The sequence below is a fragment of the Eptesicus fuscus genome, chromosome 1 (genome assembly GCF_027574615.1).
Source record: "Eptesicus fuscus isolate TK198812 chromosome 1, DD_ASM_mEF_20220401, whole genome shotgun sequence".
NCBI classification, from domain to species: Eukaryota; Metazoa; Chordata; class Mammalia; order Chiroptera; family Vespertilionidae; genus Eptesicus; species Eptesicus fuscus.
The window spans coordinates 131,196,801-131,205,969 of record NC_072473.1 but is presented as its reverse complement, the minus strand read 5'-3'; the positions used below and the strand labels follow the sequence as shown (position 1 = coordinate 131,205,969).

General features: G+C 52.0%; 1 protein-coding gene across 2 annotated transcripts in view; it reads left to right on the top strand.

Moving 5' to 3' along the window:
• Positions 1 to 1,972: 1,972 nt before the first annotated feature.
• The window catches only part of JADE3 (jade family PHD finger 3), a 102,152-nt gene continuing 94,955 nt past the window's right edge, over positions 1,973 to 9,169 (top strand). Inside the window, exon 1 of one of the 2 annotated variants that reach the window (XM_054714305.1) lies at positions 1,973 to 2,001. The gene's annotated coding sequence lies outside the window, so the exon portion shown is untranslated. Of the gene's footprint in view, positions 2,051 to 9,169 lie in introns of both variants that reach the window. The other variant, XM_008152999.3, reaches the window with a different exon arrangement.

Here is a 9,169-nt window from a genome sequence, read left to right as displayed (position 1 = left end):
GCAGTTCGGGGGGCGGTCCCCACTCCTCCCAGACTCGCCGGCACTCCGCCGGGCGCGCGAGCGTGGAGCCCGGAGGCGGCGGCGGCGGCGGCGGGCTGCGCGAAGGTAGGCACCCCGGCGGCCGGACGCGGGGGAGCGGGCTGGGAGCTGGGCGCCGGGTGGGCACCGGCGGGGCGGCCCCGGGGAGCCCGGCGTCCCGGCCCAGCCTCGCGGCGCTCCCGGGCGCTCCGGCGGCCCCGGCGGGGGGACGGAGAGCGGGCGCCGGCGGAGGGGCAGCGGCCGGCGGTGCCCCGCGGGGGCCGGGGGCGGGCACCCGGGCTCGCTGCGGCCGCCGTCGGGGCGGGGAGCGCCATCCCTGTTGCAGCGGCTCCCGCCGGTGCCCGCTCCCGGCGCCCCCTCGCCCCCTGCCCTCTGCCTCCGCGGGGCTCCCCCCCGGGGGCGCACCCGCGGCGGGAGGACCTGCTGTGCGGGCTGCCCGGGGCCGGATGCTCCCGGGAGCGGGGACGCACCCCCGCCGGGGGGATGTCGGGCTGCTGGAAGGACCGGGCGCCCGGGCAGGGGGCCGGGCGGGGGGCCCGGGGGGCGGCGGGGCCCCCGATGAGCCGGGCGCTCCGCGGGCTTGCGGGCTTGCCCTCCCCCTCGTGGTATTGTTCGGGGACGCCGAGCCCGGGCCGCGGTGGTCGCCGAGCGCCGGGCGGGCCGGACGGTGGGCAAAGCGGGGCGGCTTGGCGAGGCTCCGGGGGGGAAATTTCCCAGCGCCGGGCACAGCCAAGTTAACTTTTCTCCGGCGGCCGAGTTGGTTTTATCCCCTCGCTGGGGGGCAGTCTATTGGGGGGGGGTGGGGGGGAGGGCGGGGAGAGAGCCTGCCTTTAATCTTTTCCTCTCGCTTTGCAGAGCCGTGGCTGCGGAGAAGTGGGGCTTTAAATCGCAGAGGGCAACCTGCGATGTTAGGAGGGAGGAGGGAGGGCTCTGGAGCGAGTGGCCCGAATGGTGGTATGTGAAGGCACGCTTAAAGGCTGGTATCATCGCGTAGCCCAGAGACATACGTACCTTCTAGGCATTTGGCAGGAAACTTGTTTGGCCACTTCGCCGACTTTCCAGAGTTTCAAGGAAACCCCTGGTCTCAGATGGGCGCGAGATTTATTCTTTTCTTTTCTTTGCTGTGCGTTCCCTGTAACTGGAAAGCTCAGGAGGAGGTCCCGGCGCCCCCTCCCTTCCGCAGTCTAATGGTTATAAGAAATCAAAACCGAGTTGACGGTGATTCCAGTGACCTGGAGCCAAAGGCGACCTCATTCCCCGTGTTCCACCTGAAACAGATAACTGTCTGCTTCTCTCTAAACTCTTAAAATACTTTAGGTCAAGACTGGTTGTACAACATCCTGGCTTACTTGAAGCGACCCGGGATCCACTTTCCCAGAGTTGTCCTCTTAAATACCTTCCTTGCAATCACTTCTTGGTAGCCTGGGGGGAAGGGGGCTGAGGAAGGAGTCGGCCTGAACAAAGCATTGTGTTTTTATTTAATTTAATACTTTCATAACATCTCTAAACAATGGGGATGGGGATCTGGGCCCTTTGAATTGTGTGGCTCTCAAGCTTTTAACGCATCATGTAACTTCTCTCCAGATAAGTGGAAAGAAGTTTTCTTCTTTTTTTGTTTATCCTAGGAGTGTTCTGCCTTCATAACATTTTTTTTTTCATTTAAAGTAAGCTCTGAGTTTCAATACTTGAACTGGAAAAGGATGCTACCTCTCTTCAAGGGATGAAGGGATTACGTGAGATCTTTGGGAAGTGCTTCTCAGAGTGAGCTACCATCATTCCCACCTTTAAAAAAAAAACTGCTCTTCTCTATACTTTTATTTGCTAGAAAAAAAGCTGTTAACTCAATATTATTGCCTTGCAACAGCTCCTTGCACTCTGTTCAGAACATTCCAGCACACTCCATGATGCAGGCCTGGTTCTAGAATCTTCACTCTCTGCCTACGGCTGTTGGGAGCCATCTTGGTAAGCTGTGGCCCTCTCACTGGTAGGAGCTTGTGAAGCTTGGTCAGAGGTAAGGGAAAGTGGATATGGGCCTCCCACGACTTCCTGAAGTGTTTGTGGTCAACGGGGGAGCCGAGAGTAGCTTGGGGGCAGCTTGGGGGCAGCTGTGACCCACCCTGGGGCCTGTAGAGGTTCTCAGGGGTAAGACAAGTGATGGTACCTGTCTCTCAGCACAGTTGAGACTTAAGTGTTAAAGTGTTCACAGAAGTTAAAGGACAAAGGATGCTGAAGGTTCATGGGTTGGGAATAATCTCTTCTTTGGTAATTCTTGTCTTTCCTCTCCCTTCTGTTCCCGTCGCCATAGCAGCCCATCCCTCCCCTAGGTACACAAAGCCTCTCTCCCTTTCCCCCATTACTTTGACATCTGGCTTGAACTAGATAACTATCTGGGGGGGGGAGTTGGGGAGGCAGAAGGCATCAGGTGTTTGTGAAGACATACAAACATATAAGCCCTGATCAGGGACAGAGGTTGGACATTATCATAGGACAGAATACATCTAGCTCATCATGGAGCTTACACAAAACAGGAACAGAGGAAGGCAGAGATCAGATACTGGCTGACCTATGACCTTTACTCACTCACCTTATAGGCAAGGGGTAGGTGGTGGGTGAATCCCATCTGGCACTCTCCTGAAATGGCTACCATGAGGAGGCTTGAAAGGTTTACAAGTTTCTACCTGTTGTTCCAGTTACAGTGCCTGGGAAAGCGGAAGCATTCTGGCTGGTGGGGTGGGGAGGATCTGGGATGAGTGAGTGGGTAGAAGTGAAGACTAAAAGGGCGCTAGCAAGTGGTCATTACAGACCAAGTAAGTGCTGCCCTGAGTTGGCTGTTTTCTGGATTCTTTGTGACTCCCATGGTTCTTTTTGCCTCCTCCCTGTAGGGCTCTCCATAGACAGCAGCAGCAAAGCTCTTACCATCAGAACTGTCTCCATGCTTCTTTGGGGAAACGGAGAGGAAGAAGGGTCCCGGGGAGGATGCCTGACCCCATAGCTAAGTTTGGGAAGAGGGCAGTCAACTAAAGAAAGCATGGGGCTAGCGTGGGGAAATAGTGCTGAGGCTTTGACCAATAGGAGGTCCCAATGCATTCACTCATACACTTCACACAGTACATAATTTAATCTGTCCCAGTCCAGAAGCCATGGCTGAGCCCTGCTACCCAAGGAGCTCCTGGACCCTTGATACTGGCTGATAGGCGAGGAAACCCAAGTCTAGAGTGTGGTCTTGGAATAGCTGACAAGAGAACGTGGTACCAGCACGGCCAGTACCCTCGACCTTGTGTGTTAGAATCTCCTGGGGAAATGAATATTCTTTTTAAATTTTTAAAAACTTTTTATTTTGATGTAATATTATAATTACCAAAAAGTTACAGGAATAGGACAAAGAACTCTTGTATTCCCTTCAGCCAAGGCCACCAGTTATTAACAGTTTGTTCCCACTTGCTTTATCATTTGCTCTTTCTGTTTCTTTTTATGAACAATTCAAGGGTAACCACTGAGAGACTGATACTTGCCAAGGGCATCCTGTCCTGAAGGGTGGCTGACGTGCAGCCACAGGGTACAGAAGAGCATTGGTGGTGATGTAGGGCCCAGAGAGAGTGCAGTCTACCTACGGCCGTAAGACACATGTTTGTAAGTCACATGGACTCTCTGGTGCTGGATATAGAAATCATTCCATTATAAAGTGGTTAAGAGAGACTGTTTCGCCATCATTCATGTTAGGTTTGTTTTAACGATGCCAAACTTTAGTCCTATCTGTACTAATAAAAGGGTAATGTGCTAATTAGGGTGCACGTCTTCGGACAACCATCCACACGTCTTTCTGGACAAAGCCACAGCGGCTGCCTGATGGCAGCTGCCACTGGGAGGGCCGGCCTGAGGCTCAGGCAAGCTGCGGATGGCGGCTGCTCTGCTGCTGCAAGGGCCAGCCCGAGGCTCAGGCAACCACGTGCAGCTGTGAAGCCCAAGGCTCAGGCAGCCATGGTGGCCGCCAGTGGCAGCAGCAGCAGCGAGGTGATGGGGGCAACACCTTCCCCTGAAGGACCAGGTCACCTCCAGCAGAGGGAAGCCAGACTACGGCTTAGGCTGGGGGCCGGGGCAGAGGCGGTTAGGGATGATCAGGCCAGCAGGGGGGCCAGGTAGGGGCGATCAGGCAGGCAGGCAGGCAGGCAGGCAGAGGCAATTAGAGGCGATCAGGCCAGTAGGCAGAGGGGTTAGGGGCGATCAGGCAGGCAGGCAGGCAGGCAAGCAGTTAGGAGCCAGTGGTCCCAGATTGCGAGAGGAATATCCATCTGCCAGCAGTTGGACATCCCCCAAGGGATCCCAGATTGGAGAGGGTGCAGGCTGGGCTGAGGGAACCCCTCCCCGTGCACAAATTTCATGCACCGGCCTCTAGTCTATAATAATCTATAATAATAAAAGCATAATATGCTAATTAGACTGGACGTCCTTCCGGACGACCCTCTGGATGAAGCTGGGCTGTGAGGGAAGCCTAGGTCCTGGGTGCCTGCTGGCGGCCTGAGGGAAGCCCAGGTCCCAGGTGCCAGAGGGAAGCCGGTGCCGGCAGCTGGGGGAGTTTTGTGCATCTAGTCCTCTAGTCCTGTATAATAAAAGCCCAACGACCAAATGGCGGAATGACCAGAATGACTGGTCAACCAGTCACTATGACACACACTGACCACCAGGGGGCAGACACACAACGCTGGAGCTGCCTCCTGGTGGTCAGTGTGCTTCCACAGTGGGAGCACTGCTCGGCTGACCTGGATGAGCGGTGCTCCCGCAATGGGCTGATCCCCACAGGCCACACACCCCCACCAGTGCACGAATCCCGTGCACCGGACCTCTAGTATTATGAAAATCCCTTCCACCACACCCCAACTTTGCAGCCATAATATTCTCCAACATTTTAATTAATTCAGTCAGTACAAGAGGGGAAAGATATTAATCCCCTTAAGAGCTCAGCATCCAGTGGAAAGGAAATAAAAACTATCATCAGTCAGAGAAAGAGTATTCTGAAGAGGAAGGCATTGGGGGCGGGGGGTTGATTGGAACACCAGGCTGGTTAAGGATCTGATGAGTACATGCCTCGAGTAGTTTGGGATGTATGTGAATGTGAAGATCCATCTTATCTGAGGCTTGCTGCTCTTAGATGACAAGGTTCATGAGTTAGGGAAGCCTTAGGTGTCACGCACCCAGCACAGACTATGGGGTCAGGCCAATTTGGATTCTAACCTACCACTTGATCTTGGCCTCAGTTTCTTCACCTGCCATACCGCATCTCCAAGGTACTCATTAATTGAGGTAGCAGTTGCTCTGTAAACACTAATTTCATCTTCCCCTCCAAAAATGCAGTGTGTGGGGAAATAGCATGAAAGGTATTCGGTAGTAAGGTGGGATTCAAGGGGTGTTCCTATTTTTTTTCTACAAATAAATAATTACTAATTATACTAAGTGCTCTGGTGGAGATTACCGCATGGGATAATAACAGTACCAGTAGCGATGATTTGTTAACCATTTCCTGTGTGCTGAGCACTCTGCTCATGGCTTAACTTAGGACATCTTTCTGAGGCGTGAGGCTCAGAGGGGTGAAGCAAAGGTAACTTTCCCAGCACTGGCCAGTGTGTTCAGTGGTTAGAGCGCTGGCCAGCACACTGAAGGGTCCCTGGTATGATTCCCTGGCAAGGGGACATAGCTGGGTTGCAGGTTCAATCCCCGCCCCCATTGGAGCGCTTGTGGGAGGCAACCAATCGATGTGTCTCTCTCACATCAGTGTTTCCCTCTCCTTTCCTACCTCCCTTTCTCCCTCCCTCTCCCTCTCTCCTTCTCTCCCCCCCTCCACTTTCTCTAGAAATCAATGGAGAAAATGTCCTCCGGTGAGGATTAACAAAAAAAATGGTCACTTGCCCAAGGTCACACAGCCAGTAAGAGGAAGAATGCTTCTGTAAGGGAGACCAGCAAGGTGCACTGGGGCTGAAGGATGAGCGGGAATAAGCAGAGAGTACAAGTCAGGGAGAATGGATTGCCGGGCGGAGGAACAGCAGGTGTTGTGAGGGCACTGAGGCGGGAGAGAAGTGGAAAGGATCCTCAGAGGCTTGGCTAGGACCTGGGGAAAGAGAGATGAGGTCTGAGGTAGGCAGGGAAAGATTTACAGGGCCTTATGGGACCTTATTAAGGAGCTTGTATTTTATTCCAAGGACAATGGGAAGCTGCTGGAAGGTGTTTTCCACTTTTTATTAAACGGTGTGTGTGTGTGTGTGTGTGTGTGTGTGTGTGTGTGTGTGTTAATCCTCACTGGAGGATATTTTTCCATTTCTTTTTGGGAGAGTGGAAGAGAGTGGGGAAAGACAGAGAGAAACATCAATGTGAGAGAAACACATCGGTTGGTTGCCTCCTGCATGAGCCTCAACCAGGGCCGGGGCTGGGGAGGAGCCTGCAACCCGAGGTACATGCCCTTGACCAGAATCAAACCCGGGATCCCTTGGTCCACAGGCCGGTGCTCTGTCCACTGAGAAAAACTGACTCTGTGTGTGTGTGTGTGTGTGTGTGTGTGTGTGTGTGTGTGTGTGATCCCAAAAAGTAGTGAGGCCTAAACAAAACTGGCTTAAGAAACTCATTCCCACTCTGTGATGTTTCTAACCCAATATATAGATCTTGAACAGTTTTCACTGCCCGCCATTAGCACAGGTAAAGAGTTGCTTGAAGAAGCTGGTCCTGCAGACTGCTTCTAGAAGGAGGTTTAACTAGTCTCTTATCTGATGCTTTTGAGACTGCAGTAAGGGAGCTCTTTCAGCTTTCACCAAGCCTTGTCAAATGGCGGGGGTGGGGGGGGAGTAGAATTGGGAGAAAAAGTAATTGCTGGAAACCTGAGCTGTTCAGTGTTAGAAATGAAACTGTTGAGTATAAGCCTTTGGTTTGAATATATCATGATAAAGATGCTTCCGTGGCTAAATGGTAATTTTGTGTGTGTGTCTTGTTTTTTTGGTATGTGCCATCTGTGATGACAGACAGCACATTTGTGAGGATCTGGGAAGACTTGGGCACTTTTCAGTACTTATATATTTATGTATTCTAAGCCAGGTACTGGAGGTTTTTCTGTTTGAAGCTACTTCTTATGTGCAGACTACACTTCATGGGGAGAACCATTGTGCTGTTCCCCTTTCCATGTGGATGGGACCCCAGATATATTTACTTTGAGACAGCCTGTGTCAGTGAGATTTGGGTGCGGGTGACCTGGTGCTTGGCAGGCTGCTGGTTTAGGAGGCCCTAAGCCGGGATGGCTCATCTCCCTACAAACGGTCTCGCCTCCAGCTTGCTAGTCTGGACTTGTTAACATGGTGGTCTCAAAGGCACAAAGAGTAGCAAGTGAGAAGACGCGTCAGGGCCCAAGCACTTCTGAAGTGTCCTCTGGGTCACATTTGATATTTTCCCATCAGTCAAAGCACAGGAGTGCTTCTGTGGTCCAGCTCAGAGTCACTGTGGGATGGGACCATCCAAAGGTATGGCTACAAGGAGATGTGAGAAGTTGAGGGGAGGTCATTACTGCTATAATTCTTACCCTTGTTCCTCTATAGTTAACGTGTCTTTTTTTCCTCTGGCTGACGTCAACGTCCATCTTTACCTAGGTGAGGCTTTTTAAAATGTTTTCTTTATTGTCCAAATATGTCTTTATTGATTTCAGGGAGAGGGAGAGAGAAATATCAGTGATGAGAGAGAATCATTGATTGGCTGCCTCCTGCACGCCCCCTACTGGGGATCGAGCCCGCAACCCAGGCATGTGTTGACCAGGAAAGGAACCTTTTGGTGCATGGGACAACACTCAACCAACTTATCCACACCAGCCAGGGCTTGGTGTGGCTTTTTAAGTTTTTTCCATGTTTATCCTGCTTGGTGTTCTCTGAGCTTCTTGTATCTATGGTTTGTCGTCTGTGACTAATCTTAGAAAGTTCTTAGCCGTTATCCTATATAATAAAAGCATAATATGCAAATTGACCAAATGGTGGAACAACTGGTCACTAGGACGCGTACCAACCACCAGGGGGCAGATCCTCAACACAGGAGCTGCCCCCTGGTGGTCAGTGCGCTCCCACAGGGGGAGCACTGCTCATCCAGAAGCCAGGCTCAGGGCTGGTGAGCCCAGTGGCGGTGGCAGGAGCCTCTCCCGCCTCTGAGGCAGCGCTAGGGAGCAGCGAGCTAGGCTCATGGCTGGCGACCACAAGGGTAAGGAGCAAGCAGTCCCGGACTGCGAGAAGGATGTCTGACTGCCGGCTTAGGCCCGATCTCCAGAGTGATCGGGCCTAAGCCGGCAGTCAGACATCCCCTGAGGGGTCCTGGATTGCGAGAGGGCACAGGCTGGGCTGAGGGCCTCCCCACTCAGTGCACGAATCTCGTGCACCAGGCCTCTAGTTTCTTTATATAATTCTTATATCCCATTTTTCCCCCTTCTCCTTCTGGTATTCCAATTACAAGTATGTTATACTGTTGGATATTGTCCCACAGTTTTTGGATGCTGTGTTCTATTTGTTTTTACTCTTTTGTCTTTTTTGTTTTAATTTTTATTGACCTGATCAATAAACTTGATCTTTGTGTTTACTGATTCTTTCCTTGGCTGTGTCAAGTCTGCTGTTTAGCATGTGTTGTTTTTTGTGTATTTTTTCCTGTGGTGTTTTCTTTAAGAGGAAGAGAGAAACATCACTGTGAGAGAGAAACATCTATTGGTTGCCTCCGGTACACATGCCAACCCAGGATTGAATCAGCAACCTAGAAATGTGCCCTGACCAGGAATCCTACCTGCAAACTTTTGGTGTGCAGGATGATTCTCCAAACCAGCTGAGCCACCCAACCAGGGCTTTTTCTGTGTTTTTTATTTCTAGCATTTCCACTTGATTCCTTCTTACACTTTCTATCTCTTTGAAATTGTACATCTGGTTTTGCATTTGGCTACTTTTTCCAATAGTCTTTAACATCTGTACTAATAAATAAGTAATATGCTAATTAGGGTGGACATCTTCTGGATGTCCTTCTGGACGTCATTCCAGACAAAGCCACAGAAGCTGCAATAGCCAAAGGCTGGCAGCCGTGGCTGTGAAGGCTGGTCCAGCGCCACGGTCCCTTTTGCAGAGGCCACGGGAGAAGG